The sequence below is a fragment of the Ascaphus truei genome, chromosome 9 (assembly GCF_040206685.1).
Source record: "Ascaphus truei isolate aAscTru1 chromosome 9, aAscTru1.hap1, whole genome shotgun sequence".
Taxonomy (NCBI): domain Eukaryota; kingdom Metazoa; phylum Chordata; class Amphibia; order Anura; family Ascaphidae; genus Ascaphus; species Ascaphus truei.
In genome coordinates, this window is record NC_134491.1 from 39,977,966 (window position 1) to 40,003,048 (window position 25,083).

The 25,083-nt window shown below is 41.1% G+C and overlaps 1 long non-coding RNA gene across 1 annotated transcript in view; it reads left to right on the top strand.

Annotated features, from left to right (window-relative positions):
- LOC142502269 (uncharacterized) overlaps positions 1-13,980 on the top strand; it is a 112,398-nt gene extending 98,418 nt beyond the window's left edge. The window contains exon 3 of the long non-coding RNA XR_012803705.1: positions 13,819-13,980. This is a non-coding gene — a long non-coding RNA (uncharacterized LOC142502269). The remainder of the gene's footprint in view (positions 1-13,818) is intronic.
- The last annotated feature ends 11,103 nt before the right edge of the window (positions 13,981-25,083 follow it).

Sequence of the window (25,083 nt, forward strand, 5' to 3'; positions counted from 1 at the left end):
ATAATATTACAGAATTTATCAATTGTAATACAAGATTCCTAGTGTACATATTAGAATGCCCCTGCGGCCTACAATATGTAGGCAGCACTAAACGTTGTCTGAAAACACGTATCCAAGAGCACGTGAGAAATATCAAACATGCACTACAGACCCATAGTGTAAGTCGCCATTTCTCAACCCACCACAACAAAGACCCCTCATCCCTGAGGTTCAAAGGGATTAAAACTATTCCTCAAAATAGACGTGGAGGAGACCGAATAAAAGATATATCTGTCCAAGAAACTTATTGGATCCACCAATTGCAATCTTTAGGTCCTAGAGGTCTAAATGAAAACATAGACCTTTGGTGTCTGTATTGAAAAATAAGTATAAATAGGCCCCATATAGGTATGTGTCACTTATAGGCTTAATGCTTGGCTTTATGTAAAATATCTAAATACATCTGTGATACCCATTCATACCAAACATAAAGTAAAAAATGTCTGTATGTGTTATTAACACTTGTCTGTTTTATTTCAGAGCCTTTGAAATTTTCACAGTCATTGGCAATTTTACTAATGTGTTTTTTAAATGTATTTTATAAGTTGAATAAATAATAATAAAATGTATGTGTTAATAATATACCCATGGACCAGCACTGAAAAGGTTAACTAACCAGAGCATATTAAGAAGTAATTACTTCAAACACCCACATCTGTGGGATGATGCATGGTGAAAACCAGATTGGTTTAGATGTCTCTGATGTTGACCAATCAGTGGCGATCTAAGGGTATAAATATGCTCTTATCCTAACTTATTTTATCCCTGAAGAAGAAGCGTAAGCTTCGAAACGCGTTGGATAAGGTTTTTTATAGCCCTAGAACAATATCTCCACACTCTGTGTGGTATATCTGCACTGGACTGGACTGATTTTCATGCCAATAACTGTACTCGGCTAACTGCAGCAAAGCTTCCATCACGCTTTACGCCCCAACCTCCCTTTGCGGCCAGTCGCAAAACCCCGCGGGACACGTGATCCATCAGCACACTGCTCTGAGGTACAGAGGCGGTCGGAGGCAGATCCCAGGAGCGAGCGGTGGTGACGGCAGCAAGTGGGGATAAATATCGATTGGAAGGCAGCAGCACAGCGGAGGTTCCATACTACAGCTGTGATAACCTGACCTGGATGCTGCGAGATTGAGACCTGGAGGCGGCAGTGCGGCGTGTGGTAAACTCATGTATTGTACATGAAATGTCTAATACCAACTAATCTGATGTACGCAGATATTATACCCTTAACAATATACACCCATATTTTTACAAACTTCACTATGTGCGTTAGCGCTTTTGTCCCTTTTTTTGTGTTACAATAACCCCCCTACCTGATCTCCGCTCGCTCATGTATGGGAAAGGAGGTATGGGGGTTCCAGTCCTGCAGCACTTGCCTACTCTGTGCTCTGCCATGTCGTCCTCCTGCTGCCTGCAGCATTTACCTGATCTGCACTGCAATATCGTCCTCCTGCTGCCTGCAGCATTTACCTGATCTGCACTGCCATATCGTCCTCCTGCTGCCTGCAGCATTTACCTGCTCTGCACTGCCATATCGTCCTCCTGCTGCCTGCAGCATTTACCTGCTCTGCACTGCCATATCGTCCTCCTGCTGCCTGCAGCATTTACCTGCTCTGCACTGCCATATCGTCCTCCTGCTGCCTGCAGCATTTACCTGCTCTGCACTGCCATATCGTCCTCCTGCTGCCTGCAGCACTTACCTGCTCTGCACTGCCATATCGTCCTCCTGCTGCCTGCAGCATTTACCTGCTCTGCACTGCCATATCGTCCTCCTGCTGCCTGCAGCATTTACCTGCTCTGCACTGCCATATCGTCCTCCTGCTGCCTGCAGCATTTACCTGCTCTGCACTGCCATATCGTCCTCCTGCTGCCTGCAGCACTTACCTGCTCTGCACTGCCATATCGTCCTCCTGCTGCCTGCAGCATTTACCTGCTCTGCACTGCCATATCGTCCTCCTGCTGCCTGCAGCACTTACCTGCTCTGCACTGCCATATCGTCCTCCTGCTGCCTGCAGCACTTACCTGCTCTGCGCTGCCTACAGCACTTACCTGTTGTGCGCGCTGCCATATTGTTCTGCAGCAGTTACTGGGACTCATTCTCCGCGATCCAACCCCCTTGATGATGTAGATGCCTGAATTTGGGGGGAATACTGCAGGCAGTAGGGGGACAAGATGGCAGCGCACAGAGGAGATCAGCTAAGTGCTGCAGGAGTGGAACCCCCACACCTCATCTCTCATACAGGAGCGAGCAGAGATCAGCTAAGTACTGCAGGAGTGGAACCCCCACACCTCATCTCATACAGGAACGAGCGGAGATCAGGTAAGTGTTGCAGGAGTGGAACCCCCACACCTCGTCTCATACAGGAGCGAGTGGAGATCAGGTAAGTGCTGCAGGAGTGGAACCTCCACACCTCGTCTCATACAGGAACAAGCAGAGATCAGGTAAGTGCTGCAGGAGTGGAACCCCCACACCTCGTCTCATACAGGAGCGAGCGGAGATCAGGTAAGTGCTGCAGGAGTGGAACCCCCACACCTCGTCTCATACAGGAACAAGCAGAGATCAGGTAAGTGCTGCAGGAGTGGAACCCCCACACCTCATCTCATACAGGAGCGAGCGGAGATCAGGTAAGTGCTGCAGGAGTGGAACCCCCACACCTCATCTCATACAGGAACAAGCAGAGATCAGGTAAGTGCTGCAGGAGTGGAACCCCCACACCTCGAGTCATACAGGAACAAGCGGAGATAAAATAAGTGCTGCAGGATTGGAACGCCCACACCTCGTCTCATACAGGAACAAGCGGAGATCAGGTAAGTGCTGCAGGAGTGGAACGCCCACACCTCGTCTCATACAGGAACAAGCGGAGATCAGGTAAGTGTTGCAGGAGTGGAACGCCCACACCTCGTCTCATACAGGAACAAGCGGAGATCAGGTAAGTGCTGCAGGAGTGGAACCCCCACACCTCATCTCATACAGGAGCGAGCGGAAATCAGGTAAGTGCTGCAGGAGTGGAACCCCCACACCTCGTCTCATACAGGAACGAGCGGAGATCAGGTAAGTGCTGCAGGAGTGGAACCTCCACACCTCGTCTCATACAGGAGCGAGCGGAGATCAGGTAAGTGCTGCAGGAGTGGAACCCCCACACCTCATCTCATACAGGAACAAGCGGAGATCAGTTAAGTGCTGCAGGAGTGGAACCCCCACACCTCATCTCACACAGGAACAAGCAGAGATCAGGTAAGTGCTGCAGGTGTGGAACCCCCACACCTCATCTCATACAGGAGCGAGCGGAGATCAGGTACATGCTGCAGGAGTGGAACCCCCACACCTCGACTCAAACAGGAACAAGCGGAGATCAGGTACGTGCTGCAAGAGTGGAACCACCTACACCTCGTCTCATACAGGAACAGCCGGAGATCAGGTACGTGCTGCAAGAGTGGAACACCCACACCTCGTCTCATACAGGAACAGCCGGAGATCAGGTATGTGCTGCAAGAGTGGAACACCCACACCTCGTATCATACAGGAACAACCGGAGATCAGGTAAGTGCTGCAGGAGTGGAACGCTCACACCTCATCTCATACAGGAACAAGCGGAGATCAGGTAGGTGGGTCATTGCCCTGGTCAGTACTGGAGTAACGCCACGGTGGTCATTTATATAAATAAATAATTAGTGACAAAAGATCTGAACTAGCTGAGAACTGTGCCACCCAGTTCACAGAACTCCTTCAGGCGCTCCAATTCGATCCCATGGTCCACTATATCAAAGGCTTCAGAGAGTAAATGAGCTAAGTACTAAGATCGAATAGTCATCTCAGTCTCTCGCCATCAGATCATTTAGCGCACAAACCAGAGCTGTTTCAGTGCTATGTTGTCTTTTGAATCCTGACTGGAATGGGTCATAAATATCATGGGTTTATAGATGGGTTTCCAGTTATGTTGCCACCACTTTCTCAATAACCTTCCCTGGGAATGGAAGGTTTGATACAGGCCTGTAATTAGCCATGCAATCGGGTCTAATGAAGGTTTATTTAGAAGAGGTTTGATGACTGCTTCCTTCAGCTATCCAGAAAAGGGAGTGCTGCAGAGGGAGAAGAGAAGGGTTGTATCTGCTTTAGATATCTGTTGCATTGATTATAGGACAGCCTATAATAATAATGCATTATTATCTGAAACATTTACCTATCTACTGGTATGAGAAGAAGTCTTCTACTAGTAATGTCAGTGCCTTCAAAGTGAGGGAGTCTGGTTTGAATTCAATTGTCAGCACCTTGGGCCGTCTCATGGGGCAGTACCTTGGGTCGTCTCATGGGGCAGTACCTTGGGCCGTCTCATGGGGCAGTACCTTGGGCCGTCTCATGGGGCAGTACCTTGATCCTGAAAATGTCAATGTACAGTTGTATGTTAGAAGAAATGTTTTCTGAAGAAGCTGTGGTAATGGTGGTGCCCCTACTTTGGAAGTTAAGGGACCCGGTTCCGAATCCCGCATAAACTTCTAATGGCCTTGGAAAATTCACATATTACCCATTCTGGATAAAGTCACATCCATATGCAAGGAAGTCCTATTACTTGTACTGGGGCAGAGTTCATCATTATTCTACCCCAGAGCACACCAGACATCACCACAGAGTGTCATCAGTCACACACGTGATTTAGGGGTTCATCCTGTATCAGCCAATCGGACCATTTTCGGCATTTCAGCATTTTCAGCATTAACTTTAATGGTGAATTTCAACTGAAAACCAGCCCTACCGGCCGCTTCGGCTGAGAAAGAATAATCCCGTTAAGCTTTACAGTACCGTGCAGCTTGTGTAATGGAAATGTGACTATTGGAATCATTTAGTCTATCTTACATTTGGTCCAATAATATTGATGGTAGCAGTTTTGTTTTAGTGTTTTTTTCAGGATGGCTCCAGAATTATTACTTAAAGGTTCAGTTGTTACTATACAATGAATAAACTTTAAAGTTTGCATACTTTTGTTTAAGTGTTTTCTCTTTTTCTATATGTAAAACTATAAATGCATCTTAAGTAAATGACGTGTGGAATGTCTTTATGTGCACAGAATACGTTCATACTGTATGCCATTAAACATTGGAAATAAATGCAGGGGTTAGTCGCATTTCTAAACAATGTGGTTATGCATGCAGTACAAATGAAATTGTCCCAGTATTTGTAAGTCTGAACAGTGTTCAGTGGAGTACAGACCTGATGACTAATATCATTTTATTACATTTATTCCAGTAAAATATTCCTCTTGTGGTGCATTTTTTAAATGTTGATTTTCAGGGAATCGTACACACATCTATTTTCTTTTTAATACTAAAATGATTTATGTGTACAGGCACAAATCAACAACAATGTAAATCTAGAGATGATTGTTTGTGTGGTAAATATAAAATAAATTCTTTAAGCGCTTTCTCAGATGAATCAAACTTTTGTGCTGCCATAAGAAGTGAGTGAGCAAGTCCAAAATACTCTGATTAAATCAAATATATATTGCATTTTAATAAAAAGTGTGTGTGTGTGTGTGTGTGTATATATATATATATATATATATATATAATGTGTGTATTTGTTATTTTGTTACAATGAGCTAACAGTAGACGTGGCATTGTACATATCTTTCAGACACAAACACCTTGCCTTTATAGCTTACAATCCAATGTCCTGAGACAAGGCACGTATTAATAGATGTAGTTCTTCAAGGTGTCGTTCTGCCGTCCTGGTGTTCGCACCGCAGCCAGGACTGCAGACAGCTTTCCCAGGGGCCCAGGACTAGAGTTTCTGCTGCCTTTGCCTCCCCACCCGCCTAGTGTTGGTGGCCTTGCGAGACCCCCCATCTCTTGCCTCCCACCTGGCTCTCTCTCTCTTTACCCCACCTATTTAACACAATTACCTCCCCATCCTAACACACACACACACGCATACAAACCATCCCCTTACCTTGAGGGGTGGGTCCTCTTGTTGGACAACTGCCGGTGCAAGTCTAACACCAGAGGGGAGGGAGAGGGAGAGGGAGGAGAGACTTTATATCACAACTTTATGGAACATTTTTACAGTATGTTCATGTTTGTTACTTATTTTACAGCACTGCAGAATATACTGGCGCATTATAAATAAATTATAAGAATCATTATAATAACCTATGAAACTATGATACAGAAAAAGTACTTTCTGCCCTGAACCTGTTCGTTGATGGACTTTGGGTGTGGTATTCTTCCTGTGTTTGGATCTCATCTTGCCACTACAAGAAACTGTTTCTAGTACAGGTATCACTGCAAAAAATTATAATGTTTACTTAATGAACAATCCCTAGCATGCAGAGCACAGGCTCAGACACTAGAGAGAAATGAGTATTGCTGAGTTTTAGTAAGTTCTGGTTTTATCACATCCAGTTTTTATGGGTTTGGGACACCTGCCAAAAAAAAGTTTTGAAATTTATACTAAAGATGTATACAACAAAAGAGAGACAAGCCCAAAGGTACATCCAATGTGACAAAAACACCCAGTGAAATGCTTATATATTCTCCTGAATAAGGGTCATTTAGTTAAAATCCTGCTTCTTAAAAAGTGGGGAGGGGGGAGCTTCAACCCTGAGAGGGGGAGCCACTATCCTCCAAACAGCCCTGAGAGGGGGAGCCACTATCCTCCAAACAGCCCTGAGAGGGGGAGCCACTATCCTCCAAACAGCCCTGAGAGGGGGAGCCACTATCCTCCAAACAGCCCTGAGAGGGGGAGCCACTATCCTCCAAACAGCCATGAGAGGGGGAGCCACTATCCTCCAAACAGCCCTGAGAGGGGGAGCCACTATCCTCCAAACAGCCCTGAGAGGGGGAGCCACTATCCTCCAAACAGCCCTGAGAGGGGGAGCCACTATTCTCCAAACAGCCATGAGAGGGGGAGCCACTATCCTCCAAACAGCCCTGAGAGAGGGAGCCACTATCCTCCAAACAGCCCTGAGAGGGGGAGCCACTATCCTCCAAACAGCCCTGAGAGGGGGAGCCACTATCCTCCAAACAGCCCTGAGAGGGGGAGCCACAATCCTCCAAACAGCCCTGAGAGGGGGAGCCACTATCCTCCAAACAGCCCTGAGAGGGGGAGCCACTATCCTCCAAACAGCCCTGAGAGGGGGAGCCACTATCCTCCAAACAGCCCAGAGGGGGGGAGCCACTATCCTCCAAACAGCTGATACCAGATGAAAATCAAATTAATAAACACAATCCCAGCAAGCTCCGAACCCCCAAATCCCCCACATCACACATATATATCACAGCTGGTGGCAGTTGTTTGGAGGTTAGTGTCCCCTCCTCCCAGGGTTTAAACTCCCCCCCCCTCCCCCACCCCACCTTTTAAGTAGCAGGTTTTTTTCATGTTGGTGTGCATTACTGGTCCATGGGGGCCATCCTCCCTCCAGCAGAGGTAAATGAGAATTTGCACAGGTAGTGTTAGGACCTGCTTACTGGGCATGCCTTGATGGGGCTACAGGCTTATAACGCTTTGACCAAAAGGTGTAACTAAATGACCCTTATTCAAGAGAATATTAAGTATTTCACTGTGTATTTTTGTCACATTGGATGTAGCATTGGGCTTTTCTGTCTTTTGTTGTATACATTTGTCCACACCCAATAGCACTCCTTTTGACACTAATATACATATATATATACATATATATATAAATACATATACACACACGTGCTTTTATTTATATACTGTATATATATGTGTGTGTATCCTGCTTCCGATACACGGAGTGCCTACCGCTACCACCTGGCCCCCCTGCTCGGAGACGGGATACTGCTCTACACCGGAGGCACAGCTGGGTTCCTGCTGCAGTTGTTGGCGATTGAGATATTATCTCATACTGGCGATTTTTATTGATCCGTTTGTGAGTGCACAGTTCATATTTTAATTCCAGTCCCATATAAATTTGTAACCTTACTACACTATGAGTGCGCCTGGTTTTTGTTTGTTTTTCCTATAGATATCTTCAAGGGAGCGGTGTTCCCCTCAAGCAGGCTGCAAAGACTCTGGAGGACAGTGATCTGGGACTGGTTTTTGTATCTTCTATACAATTTTTATATATTTTTTTTACACATTTTATTTAATTTTTTATCTTTGATAGCTATTGACTATGTCCTTATTAGTTGATGGGTTTTATATATATATATATATATATATATATATATATATATATATATATATAATCAAAAAATAAATAGATGATACCGTTCTGTGGCTAACGAAATGCTTTTATTTGTGCGAGCTTTCGAGATACACTGATCTCTTCTTCCAGCGATGTTACAATGAATGAAGCAAAAGGTAAACTTAAAAACAGTGTCTCTTGGAATGTTATCCACACCGGGGGAAGGAACAGCACAGATAACATTCCAAGAGACACTGTTTTTAAGTATACCTTTTGCTTCATTCATTGTAACATCGCTGGAAGAAGAGATCAGTGTATCTCGAAAGCGCGCACAAATAAAAGCATTTCGTTAGCCACAGAACGGTATCATCTATTTATTTTTTGATTATTGAAGCTCGGCTAACACGGTACTGATACCTCTACATGTTTATATATATATATATATATATATATATATATATATATATATATATATATATATATATATATACATACATGTATATATATATATATATATATATATATATATATATATATATATATATATGGTTTTTGAAGCAAAAAGTGGCACTGTGTGCTCATTTGCATGTCATTTCCCAGAATCCCTTGCTGCAGTGGAAGTGCTGTGTGCTTGGTGATAATGGGGAGAGGCGGGGTTGCAGACCTGCCTAAGACATGCAGATGAGCATACAGTTGTATTTACATTTTTATATATATATATATATATATATATGTTTTATTTTATTTTTATTTTTATTATTTGATACTTATAATTGTTTAAACTTACTCTTTTATTTTATTGGTTTACTAGTTCTTCACAGTCATACCTATTATCAATTGTTGGTATAGTCATCAAATAGGCGCCACTTCTTGTTTTTTCTTTTTGTATATATATATATATATATATACAGTATGATGTGGTGGGTTTTGGGGTTCTGAGCTCTCTGGGATTGTGTTTATACTAAAGATGTACCCAGATATGTGCAGTGTATGAATATGACGCGCAAAAACAAATTTATCTGTATAAGAATAAAGTTGCACATTTCTATTCTATTCTTTACAGGCATGCAAAGGCTCTAAGGCACTTATTTTTCATTTCACACATTACCTCTACGTGAGATTTCAGGCTTTTAAGAGAATTATCCCATTCAAGTGCTTGTTTGTGGGGTTAATGTTGACAATTATGGTGACATTATTTCATTTAGGTATTTGATTTTTTTTGGCGTTGCCTTCCACATAATTACCTTGTAGAGAAACAAAAAATGTAAGTGAAAATATGTTAACAGAGAAATAGCGTATTTGTATTATTGTGTAATTATTCTTCTAGAGATATTAATCAACAGCACAATTGTATTTTCAATGAAATTATTAATAATATATATTTTTTAATTGTTCCATACATATGCATAATTAAAAAAATAAAGCAACAATAAAATATATGCAAAAGAGCATATATACATAACACGTAGCCACAAAGGTCCATTATATAGGGATTTAGCTTGACTTTAGTTAAGGTGTACTGTACCTAAAGGTGGTGTTACTCCCATCCAGACCCTGACATACATACAAGAGAGAGGGAAATTCTTTTATTGCACAGGTTTTTATGTTTATAAGAGGTATATATCTCCCTTGGGACACTAGTGAAATAGTCTTTCTCTTTCTCTCTCTCATGATGAGAACAACGGCCCTTTTAGGTATGTCCGGCGTCACGCTGGCCATGGTATATGATGCTGGTCATGGTATATGACGCTGGTCATGGTATATGACGCTGGCCATGGTATATGACGCTGGCCCTGGTATATGACGCTGGTCATGGTATATGATGCTGGCCATGGTATATGATTCTTGCCATGGTATATGTTTCTGGCCATGGTATATGATTCTGGCCATGGTATATGTTTCTGGCCATGGTATATGATTCTGGCCATGGTATATGATTCTGGCCATGGTATATGTTTCTGGCCATGGTATATGATTCTGGCCATGGTATATGACGCTGGCCATGGTATATGTTTCTGGCCATGGTATATGATTCTGGCCATGGTATATGTTTCTGTTCATGGTATATGATTCTGGCCAAGGTATGTGACGCTGGTCATTGTATATGATGCTGGCCATGGTATGTGACGCTGGTCATGGTATATGACGCTGGCCATGGTATATGATTCTGGCCATGGTATATGTTTCTGGCCATGGTATATGATTCTGGCCATGGTATATGATTCTGGCCATGGTATATGATTCTGGCCATGGTATATGATTCTGGCCATGGTATATGTTTCTGGCCATGGTATATGATTCTGGCCATGGTATATGTTTCTGGCCATGGTATATGTTTCTGGCCATGGTATATGATTCTGGCCATGGTATATGATTCTGGCCATGGTATATGATTCTGGCCATGGTATATGATTCTGGCCATGGTATATGTTTCTGGCCATGGTATATGATTCTGGCCATGGTATATGATTCTGGCCATGGTATATGATTCTGGCCATGGTATATGTTTCTGGCCATGGTATATGATTCTGGCCATGGTATATGTTTCTGGCCATGGTATATGTTTCTGGCCATGGTATATGATTCTGGCCATGGTATATGATTCTGGCCATGGTATATGTTTCTGGCCATGGTATATGATTCTGGCCATGGTCTATGATTCTGGCCATGGTATATGTTTCTGGCCATGGTATATGTTTCTGGCCATGGTATATGTTTCTGGCCATGGTATATGTTTCTGGCCATGGTATATGATTCTGGCCATGGTATATGATTCTGGCCATGGTATATGATTCTGGCCATGGTATATGATTCTGGCCATGGTACACTGGCGACACACTTTATTCGAGCTCGGCTAGTCCCACGAATTCGGGTATACCCGGGTGTATTGAGGTTTGTGACTGTTTTCTGCCCGAGTGCATTGAGGTATTTTCCAGGCAGGGATTGAAGCATTTTATTCCCGCTGGCTGCAATACTGCACAGTATATATATATATATACTGCATTACAATTCATGAATTTATGCCACCTGGTAGACACGCGAAGCATTGCAGCCTATTAAATCCTAATCATTATCATTTAACAGATCAGCCGCCCGTCAGCCAGGCATGAACCCAGGCTGGGAAGGCAAACGCAACGGGGCTTGTCAGAGGTGAGGAGCGGCGCATTCCAGGTATCTGCCAGGTACATACTGGGTATTTGCTCGAATAAAGTGTGTCGGTGCAGTATATGATTCTGGCCATGGTATATGATTCTGGCCATGGTATATGTTTCTGGCCAGGATATATGTTTCTGGCCATGGTATATGATTCTGGCCATGGTATATGATTCTGGCCATGGTATATGTTTCTGGCCATGGTATATGATGCTGGCCATGGTATATGATTCTGGCCATGGTATATGATTCTGGCCATGGTATATGATGCTGGCCATGGTATATGATTCTGGCCATGGTATATGATGCTGGCCATGGTATATGTTTCTGGCCATGGTATATGATGCTGGCCATGGTATATGATTCTGGCCATGGTATATGATTCTGGCCATGGTATATGGTGCTGGCCATGGTATATGATTCTGGCCATGGTATATGATGCTGGCCATGGTATATGATGCTGGTCATGGTATAGGACGCTGGTTATGGTATAGGACGCTGGTTATGGTATATGACGCTGGTCATGGTATATGACACTGTCCATGGTATATGATGCTGGCCATAGTATATGAAGCCAACACCAGGTACTGCTAACTTAACATGGTGTTTTGCTTATGCTAATGAGATATATAACAACCTTGTTTTACATATAATTAGCTTTGTGGATATTCATTAACCTCAGGGAAAATAACAGTCGGTAATGATTTTGATAACGGCCCATTATTAGCATGGAGTTAGCAGGTCTCTGTGGATCTGGGCTTAAGACAGCAGCAGTAAAGACATTGTTCTTTCTAGGCTATTGGAGAGGTACTGAGGCTTAGGGCTGTTCTATAGAGTGTGCGGCCATGCGAACGCGTGTGCATGTGCCGCACGCTTTTTGTGTCTATAAGGTGAGCGACAGACAAGTTGTCTGTGTGTGTATGTGTGCATGTGTGCATGTGTGTGTGTGTATGAGTTAATAATGTAATAGATAATATTTTTCAAATAAAAAAAACGGTGCACAATAAAAATCACACACACACACACACACACACACACACACACACACACACACACACACACACACACACACACACACACACACACACACACACACACACACACACACACACACACACACACACACACACACATATATGGTGTAGCACGCGCATGCAGAATAGAACATCCCTTAGCTGCTGCTGACACACTTTACTCATATCCAAATCTACAAATAGTCATACAATTTTAATGCCAATATAATATTTAGAAAAAAGCCAATTAAACTGAATAAATTTGTAGTGCAAAATCACAGTTTTACCTATAGAAAAATGGTTCTTGGAAAACATTTGGATTTGGAAACCCACAAAAGTTGTAATCCCATACTAAATAATGCACTCGGACCCAAATGTGTACAATGTCTGCCAAATCAGCTTGTGCCATGTGAGAGAGAAGCAAAAATGATGTTTGTTGTCGTTGTATGACAATCCGTGACATTTTTACCTCACCTGAAGGCATGCCTGAGGCAGATGGAGGTTCTGTGCTGTGCTGGTTTTATAGCGTTATGGAAGAATTCGCCTCAGCAGAGCTACTCATAAACTGCGCTTTAAGAAGGGAACTAAGGTAGTCAGGTAAGTAACGAAGGTCAGGTAGTAACGCAGTACAAACGGCACCTTGAATGCAGAGTTAGTTAGGTGTCTGGTAGGAATTTAAGGCGCGTGAGCAGGTACTCTACCCTTTTTCAGCTTCAGTAGAAATAATATCCAATTGTCTTGAAGATATAAAAAAATAGAACAAGAAGATAAAAAATATTTTTTATTTAGCAAAAACAAACAAAATAAATAAGGCTCAAATATTAGTGACTAGTTGATATACCCGGCGTTGCCCAGGATTTCATTTTTCCGCCCCCTCCCCTCTCTACTCCCCCTGTCTCTTTCTCCGCTCGTCCCTCTCTCTCTGTCTTTCTCTCCCCATTCCCCTCTCTCTCGCCCCTTTCTCTTTCTCCCCCGTTCACATGAATCTGTTCCCCCTTGACATGAAGGTGCCCCCCCGTTATCAGCTCCAGCCCCCCCCTGTTCACAGCTGCGTTCACTGCTCCATTTCCCCCCTTCACAGCTCTGCCCCCCCTCCTGCACAGCACCCCCCCACCCCCTTCTCAGCTGCGTTCCCCGCCCCCCTTCACAGCTCTGTGTCCCCCCCTGCACAGCTGGGGCACCCCCCCTCTGCACAGCTCCCCCCCCCCCCCCCCGCACATCCCCCCCCACACGCTCCCCCCCCCCTTGCACAGCTCTGTTCCCAGCTCACAGGGGTGGCGGTGGTGCGCTGCTGGGGCGGGCATGGGGGCTGGTTCCCGGTGGCGGAGGTCACTGCGTGCACTCACTGTGGTCTGTGGTATGCAGGGCAGTTGGTTCGGCAGCTGGACTTCGGTGCGGGCACTGACTGTGACGGAGAGCTTGACCACAAACCCAACAAACAAACTTTTATATATTTAGAGAGAGAGAGCGAAAGCGGAGGGGAACAGGAGGGACCACGGGGTGAGGAGAAGAAGCACCGAGTGAGAAGGGCAACCGGCGGTTGAAGTTTCCCTGTCTGGGACGTCACCGCAAACCCCGCCCCACAGCCAATGGGAGAGCGCTACAGCGAAAGGCGTGGCCGGCCTCCAACCAATCTCAAAACGCACAAACCCACAGACAAACATCCTGACAGACAAACATTTGAGTTTTATATATATAGATGAGTCAGATTTTTGTTGGCCTTAATAATAAACAAGCCTGTGTGGACTTATGTGTGTGAAGTTGTGTGTGTGTGTGTGTGTGTGTGTGTGTGTGTGTGTGTGTGTGTGTGTGTGTGTGTGTGTGTGTGTGTGTGTGTGTGTGTGTGTGTGTGTGTGTGTGTGTGTGTGTGTGTGTGTGTGTGGAGTTGTGTGGAATTGTGAGTGTTGTGTATGTGAGGAGTTGCGTATGTGTGTGTTATCTGTGTGTGTGGGGAGTTGTGTGTATGTGTGGAGTTGTGTGGGTGTGGGCAGGGGGTAATTGAGTGTGTGTGGGGAGGGGGAGTACAAGGGAGTAAGACAAGCTGGGAAACAAAGGCATTTTCATGAATTGCACATATTAATGACAAAAAATGAATTTTTTTCTAAAATGGCAATTAAAATCCCAGCTCAACCCCACGACTACAATTCAAATCTCCCCAAAACTGTAGCATGCGAGCATACAGTTGTTCGCATGTCTTCAAAGTTGCTTTGCCCATTTTTCACCTAAACCTTTGTATTTTTTGTTACATTTTCATAAACATATTTGGGAATTTGCGGGGAAAAACAGAAATTTAGCCTTAAAAAAAATGTTCCGTTTGCCCGAATTTTTAAAAAGATGCAGTATAAAAAGGCCCAGAGACTGGATGCCGTTTTCTTCTGTTATAATTAGCCATTTACATACAGTAGGCTTTGCAATTTTAACAAACTTTCAGCAAATTTTGCAAGTTCTGCAAACAAATCCCACCTCTGTCAGTAGTAGCTGTGGAATTGTGTGCTCTAATTTCTCTATTGCTACGTCTGAATTAACTGTATAGCACAATAACTCAGTTCCCTTCTCTACAGAAAACTCTCCACCAACAACCTGTTTCCATTTCCCAGAACTCTTTCCAGAACTTTTTTAAATGATGAGCCAAGGTCAAAATGTCGTCTCACGGAATATTTAATGAAGAAAGGTTTAAGCCTCACGTCAACGTCGAAAGTACAAAGAACAGTGAGATGTGGCAGCCACTGCGTTTAGTTAATAAAATCTAACAAAAATAAGCTGGTTCAAATGTGAATAATTAAACAGTGGAAACGTAATTCCGTGAAATATTTCCAATTTAACAGATAAGCTTCTATTCACAATGACATGATACAATAACACTACACTTAATGCAACGTGGATTTTCCTTTCTGAGATGGCAATAAATAGTGACAAAGCCACGATTCAACAACTTGTTCTCATAATAACGGTTTATTTCTTTTATAAATGGTAGTGTATGGACGTGGACAAGATTGCACAGAAAAGTGCAGACTGCTTTATTCTCACTCCCACAGGAACATTGAGTCCTTCGTGTTTTGCTGCACTGAATATTGAGAATTCTTGATATATGTACATTTCATACATGTTTGTTGATGGATTTGTACATGTTACTTTTTTCTAGAACTATGAATATTGAATTATGGTAAAAAATAAACTTCTTGTTATGAAGTACTCATCTACATATTTCAAAAATGGGTGCTTATTAATATTTATGTTAAAAGAACACAAACAAAATCAATATATCTTTACTACAGACTTCTAGACTTCCGAAATCTTACTTTCATAGTGCTCCAGGCCAAGAATTTCATCTAAATATTATTGAATTCCAGCACAACATTAGCATGCAGAGATATTTACAATAACACAGCCATTACAACTCAATCAAAAGCTGATTTCAGCCAGAATTATGCAGAATTAAATCTTGCAGGATTCAGATTATTAAAAATCAGAGACTCAATAAAGTGTGGACTTGGAGTCCCATTTATCAAGAGACGGGAAGCACCTCCACCGCTAAAGTGACTTTTTCATATATATTCTGCAAGAATTTGCATGCATTTTAAAAGATCAGAGTTTAATTCACATGGCATCCAAATAACAATGCTGCATTTAAAAGGCAATAGGAAGAAATCAGTTCCTCGCGCTTTACATTTTACATCTCATGTTTGGAATATAGTGAGCTTATTTTTAGTCCCCAGCGCACAGAAATAAATCAAACAGTTCTGTAAAGTTTATTCAGTTTAACTCATTCGGCCCCACACAGCCAAACACCGCTACTATCTCCTGCAACTTCCAGCAGCGATATGTTTAGATGGATAGGGGCCGAAGTCCTAGGGTGCCTGGTTTCCAATCGCCGAACTGTTATGTCCCGGTGGACACAAAAGAAACTGCGGGGTCAGGGCTTGGGGTCAGGGCCAAAAGAAAGCCGCACCGACATCAGGAGACGAAGGGATCTATGTCACCCACTGCTATGTTTGTGGTGTTTTGTCTCAAAATGGCCCCAAAAAAATGACAAATATGTGGAAACAAGGGGTCCCGAGAGGCCGAGAAACCCCCTGGTTCAGGTAAGCTTTTAAAAAAATAATTGGGGGGGTTTTCTTCTGCTTTTGTAGATTTAGTATTTAGTTATATTGTAACAGAGGGATCTATCCCACTGATACCCCATCACAGAGACTGAATTACTGCCCCTGCAAGAACACATACAATTACCAAATACTGCACTTGGCACATACTCAGGTAGTTAAGGGGATTAAACACACGGTAAGTGGAACTGTATAATAATGGAAAATATTTTTAGCATCACATATACACACACACACACATCACACACACACCACACACACACACCACACACAAATATATCTGACTTTTGTTAAACATTGAAAATAAATTAACATTCCATTTTCTTCATGTTATAGAAGTGTTAGAGAAAGTAGATGCTGATCCCACTGCTACCGGTTAAATAGTCATTAATAATAATAATTTAATAAAGGAGAGGTCAAGTTTAACTATATTTAGTATACGCAAAATAATCTTTTCTTGGTTCATTTATAAGATTTCAGCAATTTCAATAGACATTTTCCACTTGTTGGAAATATTTGGAACCTTTGGAAATATAACAATAAAGAAACATTGAACACTGTAATGACTTCAATTTGTTTGGTTGTGTTACAATATTTTCAAGAACTTTAAGTTTCTATTGTATTAAAATGTATGTATCCCTATTTTCACACAACCACATTGTACTTCTGCTCCACTAACAATGGCCTCTTTTCTAACTCATACTGTACAGTATCTATCCCTCATTAGTTATTTAAATCGCGGATTCCCCAAAGCATCCAATCTTGTTGCCTTTATGCTCTCTTGAGAGGAGAGTGGACAATCCTTATTCTGTTTTCCATTCTAGCAAATGTTGTTTTTTTGGTATCCTTGAGAAAAACAAAACCATCTCGACCTGAATCTATTTAATTATTCCTGCCCATCCAGCCAGGATTGCGCTTATATTTTTTTAATCGTGTTCTTGTCCAGTTCTAATATTTGATTGTACAGGAGCTATCTGAGTTACACCTCTCTGACCTGGAATATTCAGCATGGTTCTGATAGGTATTATTTTGATGGATTTGGAATAAAAAACTTATACATATAGAAATATGCAAATTGCCACTATACTGAAAATAACACTGTTTCTATTCATAGAACCTGGATAGAAAATTAATGCAAGAGATAATTGTATTTTCAATTAAAAGTCTCAATAAAGTTTGACACTTGCGATATTACCGTGTTTAGAATAAATGATAAGTGCTAATCTAAATATACATCTTTGTTATAAATGTGTTTGGAGCTAGTGTACTTCAAGTTCACCCTCATGCCGTCTAACCTATGCCATTTGTAACTGAATATTAAAAAAATTGCTTTGTATGATAGATTACTGATTTTAATCAGCTGCAATTTTTTTCTAATTGTCACAGCTATGACAAACTCACAGGGGATAGTCTGACTTGTGTACATTTCTGACAGCGAAATCGGTAACAACAGCTGCTTTGTGCCAGCAAGCACATGTACCGTACCGCTCAAGTCTTGTCATTCACATCTCCCCTAATTACCAAACATCTGCTTTCCATTTCTATTAACACTCTACTACCAGCTTGTCTAGTTTAATACCAACGCCTTTTGACCTTCCCCAAGGAAGACACTTTCTGTCAACCTTCCTCCCCAAAGAAGAAATGTCTTTAAGTTCATGGTGCTCAATTTCTATTTTATTCCTGACTTCTTCAAACTTTGTGAAGCAATATAAACCAAAGCCAAAGGAAAGAGGACAGATACCAGTGACTGAAAAATGACAACAATAAAGTATGACTAAGAAAGAAGGCAGCAACTATGAGAAATCACACAACAACCAAACACTCCCAAATAAAGAATGGATGTTAGCTAACATGTAAAACACTCTACAGTATACGATGCTTTTGAATGTGCATTGCCGGGCTTTACATCAGCAGACTGATTTTGTTTCCTTGTGCAAAAACAATTCCAACCAGATTCTCTTGGTGTTATTCATGAAAGTGCGATAGTGGCAATAAATATCACACGTAAACTTCCGATGAGCGTCCGTTCCTGGTCAGCACGGCACAGTTTAATGAATAACCATTATGTCTGTAGAAGTAATTCTAAAAGAATAATGTTGCATGTAAACTGCAATACATTTCGCGGAATTTAAATACAGTAACTAACACATATAACCAAAGGGGGAAAATGTGATGGAAAACATACCATGTGATTGAGGTTTCAGTCCCGGGCACATTAGTCACATGCTTTACACATACTGTACTGTACTAATATTAGTCATATTCATGTCTGTGGAAAATTACCCTTAGTGTCCCTTAATGTCAGCACAATTACTTGTAGAGTCCGACTTATTAAAGCAAACTGCTGGATTGTGATTGTCCACTAATGCCTCTGCTTATCTATCACGCATGGTGTGAAGCACGATGTATCGGTCATCTTTAGTGATCCATGTTTAGACAATGTTTGCCCCCAATGACAGACAAAGAAATACATTCTGTCAGTTAGGATATAGCGTATAGTTACAATATAGCGTATAATTACAATATAGCGCACAGTTACAATATAGCGTATAGTTACAATATAGCGTATAGTTACAATATAGCGTATAGTTACGATATATCGTATAGTTACGATATAGCGTTTAGTTACGATATAGCGTATAGTTACGATATAGCGTATAGTTACGATATAGCGTATAGTTACAATATAGCGTATAGTTACAATATAGCGTACAGTTACCATATAGCGTATAGTTACAATATAGCGTACAGTTACAATATAGCGTACAGTTACAAAATAGCGTACAGTTACAATATAGCGTATAGTTACAATATAGCGAATAGTCACAATATAGCGTATAGTTACAATATAGCGTATAGTTACAATATAGCGTATAGTTACAATATAGCGTACAGTTACAATATAGCGTATAGTTACAATATAGCGAATAGTCACAATATAGTGTATAGTTACAATATAGCGAATAGTCACAATATAGTGTATAGTTACAATATAGCGAATAGTCACAATATAGTGTATAGTTACGATATAGCGTATAGTTACGAAATTGCATATAGTTACGATATAGCATATAGTTACAATATCGCGTAAAGTTACGATATAGCGTATAGTTACGATATGGCGTATAGTTACAATATAGCGTATAGGAATGCTATGTTACAATATAGCGTGTAGTTACAATATATATATATATAGTTAGGATATAGCGTATAGTTAGGATAAAGCATATTGTTAGGATATAGCGTGTAGTTAGGATAAAGAGTATTGTTAGGATATAGCGTGTAGTTAGGATAAAGAGTATTGTTAGGATATAGGGGCCTATGCAGAGAGCAGCGAATTTTAAAATTGGCGAGTTTATTAAAAAGTAGCTTTTTTGGAGAGTTTTATTCTCCATATGCAGAAATGTGCGAATTCTGCTATGTTTAACATGAATGCGTGTGGCGAGTTTAAATTGGCGAGATGCGCGCTTCAGAAATGTGTAAAAAAAAATTCGCGCCTTTTTTTTTCCTTTGCTATGGCCGCGAGCGGCAGCTTCTTGCCAATTTTTTCTGGCGAGGCAAAAAGGAGACAATCGCGCCATTTTATTGGCGCGAACAGCCGCTAGATGCCGTTCGCGCCTCTCTGCATTAGGATATTTTTAAAATTGGCGAGATGGAGGTTCTCGCCAGCCGCGAGGCGAGTTTTAGAAATAGAAAAGAAAAATTGGCGCGTTTTTCGTAACTCGCCATTTTCTGCTGTTTTCTGCGTGATTTTCTCCAAAAAATGGCGAATTTTGAAATAGCGCTGCTCTCTGCATAGGCCCCAAAGTGTGTAGTTAGGATAAAGCGTATTGTTAGGATATAGCGTATACAGTGTAACTAAGGATGACACGTTCACCGTTAGTGTTTTGGTTTTGTCTGATGACTCCGAGGATTATCCTCTCTTTGGTTTTGCTTCTTGTTTCATTCAGATTCAAACAATTGATCTGAAGTTTTATTTGGAGTCCAATTCGAAATTCAAATTTCCAAACTGTTCAATGCGAACGCCTAAATCTGTGAAGGTCAGATTTTAACCCACAAACTTGCCTGTCCCTTAGTCATTACAGTAAAAAATAAAGATAGTCAATAAAAATCAGGTTTATTACTGAGCAGTTATTTTCTGTGCTCCTAGGTTATCCAGTCATACTTTTTTAACATGTAAAATTCTATGCAAAATTAATCTCTAAATAGCTTCACTTAACTGTGGACACAGTAAGTTGTATTAGCATATATCCACCTGTCAAATTATCATTATCCCTGCATGGCTTCTCCGCAGCCAGCTGATTGTAATGCTTCATAGAACTATGGTATGCAAACATGTCTTGCACTCAGCAGCCCCACATCCAGCTACAGAGCCCGCCGAATCTTTTGTATACTGCATTGCAATACAAATATATTATTTTTATAAAAAAAATTTTTTTTACCTAATACAGTACTTACTACACTTTCCACATATCAACTGACCACTAGGGATAATTGTACATTTGCTGTTTCTTGATCACACAATGCCCCACATGATATGAATCTCATGTTATATTCTATAAATCCTGCTCTCCTCCCACATTGGCTTACAATTTCATTGTGACATTCTACATTTTGATCCTAAGTCTAATAACAATGGAGCCATTTTTTTGCATCTTTTGATTTTAAAAAAATGGTTCAATATATAGTGTTACTCAATACTCATGGCATATTTGTTTAGCTGCAATTATAGTTTTCCTAACACCCGCACGTTTGAAAAACCGACAACTTAAAAAAAAATGTTTTTCTTACTACAAGAATGGGGTCTACAATGGGAAGTTCTCAATTAAATGAAGTGAGTGAAACATTTCACATTCTCAGCGAATGCCATATTTATTATATGAATAAGTTCATTTATATTGCATTTTCTGTATTTTCTGTATTCCACTGCCTACCCATATGAACCTCAAATTCCACTAAATCTTTATGTTAACAGGAAAATCCATAAAGGTTGTATTGAGGTAAATTTCCCTTAATACAGTACACCTTGGTCTTACTACAGTACTTACATGGTGGAAATGAGTCAACTGCAATCACCTTTGTCACATCCTATTTGTCTAATGGAACTTCCCCATGCCTCCATAAAAAAGGACAGCCTCTCACAGGGCCAACTCATACCTTACTGGCTCATTTAATCTAGAGGATGTTTTTAAGGACATAATAAGAATGGTCTTTCTGGATTTTCCATACCAATTTCAGCATTGACTGAAGCTTTATGGACCCATAAGAAACCCTAAGATATGTATCAGCAGAACTGACTACCAGGAAAGATAGGCTAAACAATGGTGCAGCACGCGCCCAGCGCTACAGGACACGCCTAACAGATCACTACTCAAAAGCATCCAAACTTGAAGGAAATAATAAAAAAAATGAAAGTGCGTATTCCTTATAAAATGAATTATTTATTGGTCATGGGACAAACAAATAGCAAAGGCGTCGCCCCACCAACGTATTTTGTGCCAAAAAGCGCTTTCTCAAGGTACCTTTTTGGCGCCTCAGGCACCAAAAACAGGGATTGTAAGCTCTACAGGGTAGGGACCTGTGCCTGCAAAATGTCTCTTTAAAGCGCTATGTAAAACTAGCAACGCTATACAAGAACATGCTATTATTATTATTATTATTATTAAACATATAAAGTATTTACATTTGCAGCAATTTGTGTGTAAGACAAACACTTTTTCAACCCAAGTAGATGAACTGATTAGGAGGGAATAAAGTGCCAGTCTAACTGGCTGAATACATTTAAAACTACAATGGAAAGTTCTCCTTCCGATAATGAATTATAATAACGAGCACACTGGTAAATTATTATGCCATATTGGGCATCAAAGTATTGGAATAGAAGAGAAAAAGGATGATGCCCAGGATGAATGGGCAGGCAAAAACCAGAGAGAATAAATCATAAAAATAGGAGCATGCATTTTCATTTCACAGCAACTTCATAATTGTCAACCTCTTGGAAGCATCTATCATAAGAAACAGTTTACTAAAGGAAAAACGATCTTTTAATCTCAACAATAAGAGAGTTCCATCTTTTGTATCTGCTGACTTACAAAACCGCGCTTCCAACAAACAAAGACAGAGCCGTAATTACATAAATCTCTTCACTCTTCTTGATGAAGGCACAATGGAGTATAAGGAAATCAATAGTGTTTATGCTATAATTTGGTGTTTATTATGAGCGCAATGAAAACTTTTTTGAAATTGGTTTCTGTTCTTTTCTAAAAACAATCCACAAAAGGATGCAAAATATATATATATATATATATATATATATATATATATATATATATATAATATATATATATATATATATATAAAACCTCAGTGTGTTGAGAGCACCAGTTCTGCAGGCTTCACGTTTAATGAAACATTTATCTAATTTTCTATTTTTTATTACTGAAATGTCAGTGTTTTTCATATCCTTGGAAACATGTGTACTGTATGCCAATGTACAAGTGAATGGGTTTTTTAAAGATGGTTATTTCAGGTCTCTGCCTTGTGCAGTGCCATGATGATAGTGGTAACAGTTTGGGCTTATATTTCACATGTATCTCAATCAAATAGGTACAGTAGATCCATATGAACACTGGATGCCAATAAATCCCCTATTCCATATGTTGTGATAGCACTTTCTGGAGCTGGGGAGAGCTCAGGTCCACTCAATAAAAAGGGACTGAATTCTTTTCCAGCACTGGGACATGCAAATCTCTCCCTACTGAAGCTTATTAATGTGCACATTATTTACTGTTGTAACATTATAACAGCAGGGAGAGAAAATCACAAAATCTCCCCTGACCGTTGCTGACCACTTGCTATCACAAATAATTAAGATTAAATAAAAAGAGATGTGCCAAATGGTCCAAAATGCATTTGTGACATTTTAAGCGTTTTTTTGCTCAAATTCGGTTCTCTGGGATCTGTTTCACTAATACTCATAGGACTAATAATGTCGCCAAAATAGCGCTTAGCAAAATATCGCCAGACATTGAGGACAACATGATGTGTACACACTATTGTGAGTCTCAGCATTAAGCAAACCTAGCGACTGTAGAGAATTGTGAAAGTTAGTATATTAAATGTAATTATAATGTTCACTGAACTAATGCTTGTGAATCGCCCGCGAAATCTGACGCGTTTCTTCTTTTTCTTTTACTCAAAGGGGTAACTTTGCACATCTTTAGTAATAAAGACTTCCAGTACTTAGGAGCACAAGACCTCCGGATCTGAACCACGTTCATTTCAGCTCGGGGGACCCCCTTCCTCCCCAAGATACATACCTCGGTATGGGGTATCAACTCCACAGTTTTAAATGTCCCGGTCACATGGGCCAATAGGAAACCGCAAGGGAACACATCACGGCTCCCTATTGGCCCACGTGATGCAGGACATTTAAACCACCGTTATGATAGCCCCAACTAGCCCCGCCATAGCAGTTACCGGCACCCTTGGGCAGCAGGGGGTCCCCGGAGCTGAAATTAATGAGGTTCAGCTCCGGAGACCCCCTGCTTCAAACCTATTTTAAAAAACACAAATAAAACCAAACAAATCGAGGCCGTAGTGCTGCTTTGTAATAGTGGGAATAGAACGGAGAACTCTTCATTTATACGTGTCTTGTAGTGCAAAGCGGCAGTATGGAAATGGCCTAAAAATGACTGTACTGGCACTCTGCTTAATTTAATTAAAATGAAAAAAAAAGATCTTTAAGGACCAGGGCAAAGCTGGAATGTATTATAGAAAGAACGGAACCAGATGTATGCTATAAATAAAGATCCCTTTCCTTTAGAAATGTGGAATTGCACGTTTGTAAATAAAAACATTTGGTCCTGTACTCTGGGGGGTGTAAAAATGAAAAAGTCGGGTCAAATCAGCTAAAACCATCGCGGCCCCACCACTGAAAGAAAGGAGCAATTATTAGTTTGGGGTGCGCAAACTAGGGGCGCGCCCCCCGAGATGATCTGTTTACAGAGGCCCCGCACGCTTCCCAACGGCACTTACGTGAAATGCCGGTGAAGCGGCGCAGGCCTCTGTAAACGTCACTTACCTTGGTTCAGATGGCTTCTGGAGACGTGTCGCCATGGCAAATGACGCCACGGGGTCATGTGACGTTGCATTACTATGGCAACGTGACGTCATGAGGCCCAGAACGCTGGAACCAAAATCATGGTCCAGCAGCCAAATACATGTATTGGAATATGTGATAACACACATTGCAGCTTCATGTATTAGATTGCCTGCAACACAAAGGGAGATGGCTTAACCCCTTCACGCCCCGGGGGGAGCAGCAACGCATTGCAGACTACGGGCTCTCTGTCAGTGAGGGGGGAAAGAGACGAGATTAAGGGATTAAGGGAAAACATGCTCATACTAAATGAAAAGCCACAGGACAAAATGTGATCTTATTGCCAGCAAATAGGCCATAATAATTTAGCTAAAACAAGCACTTTATATTATATTTCTTAACCCAAAGGAATAATGATGTTTGGATTTTTCTAAGAGGCTGTAAAAAATTATTGTGTTTAAAAATAATTAATAGATGGGTTTATACACCTTTGAAATTAAATTAAAAGAGAAAAAAATCCTTTC